The sequence below is a fragment of the Galeopterus variegatus genome, unplaced genomic scaffold, assembly GCF_000696425.1.
Source record: "Galeopterus variegatus unplaced genomic scaffold, G_variegatus-3.0.2 Scaffold3952, whole genome shotgun sequence".
Taxonomy (NCBI): domain Eukaryota; kingdom Metazoa; phylum Chordata; class Mammalia; order Dermoptera; family Cynocephalidae; genus Galeopterus; species Galeopterus variegatus.
In genome coordinates this window covers 32,433-33,423 of record NW_007730063.1, presented here as the reverse complement: position 1 = coordinate 33,423, position 991 = coordinate 32,433, and positions in this window count along the sequence as shown.

Sequence of the window (991 nt, the reverse complement as noted above, 5' to 3'; positions counted from 1 at the left end):
TTTTTTTTTTCCATTTGAGATACTGAAAGAATAATGAAAATTAAACCTTTAAAATGTGCATTGTGTCACTCTAAATATGCTAGAGTATTTTTTAATTTTATTGTCTGAATAACCCTATGTGTATATGGTGTCTGCACATTCAGGATAATTAGTGATTACTATATTTTACCTATACTAGAAAAGTGAAGCTGAGGAGGATTAAACAATTGTATCAGGAAGCTCTAAGCTGTTCTTTCCCCCTCTGTGAAGCCATCCTTAGTTGTCTTTCATCTTTCCACCCATAACATGACTGCAGCATCTCAAAAACTCACATCTACGTTATGAAACCTACAGGATTTCTAGAAGGCCCATCCAGAAGACCTGACTTGCCTCTGCCCACTTTTCAAGGGGAAAGAAGTTACTAAAATTGGTTTCTAGTACTCATGACTCATCCCCTGGAGGTAGAGTACTGTGCGCTTTGATCTCTAAGAATAAGGATCTTTACCACAGGGGCTATGAGCAGGGTAGGAGGGAGGGTGATGGTATTGGATCACAACAGCCAGTGTCAGGGTCTGCCACACCAGATAGGGCTCCTTGCATAGAATTCTTTCTGTTCAGAGGCAGATTTATATTTTTGCTTGCAATGGTTGAAAAATATAATCCTCACAGAAAACTGCAGCCTTCAGCTCCTGAAATAATAACAACAATAACAATAATGGTATTTACCTTTTCCACTGGTTGAAATAAGATCAGCACATTCACCAAAAGCATTTAGATTATGTGTAAATGATGTGCAATTTATAATAGAAATTTATCACATAGTTGGCAAACCAGGTAGTGAGGAAAATGCACCAGTTTTAGAAACGGTATTCCAATTTTAGTTCCGCCAATAACTAGATGAATTACCTTGGGGATTTTATTTATCCTTTTAGAGACTCAATTTACTCATGTAGAATAAAAATTCAACTTGCAAAATGCTGTGAACAGTAAATGGGATTATACATAGCAAGCA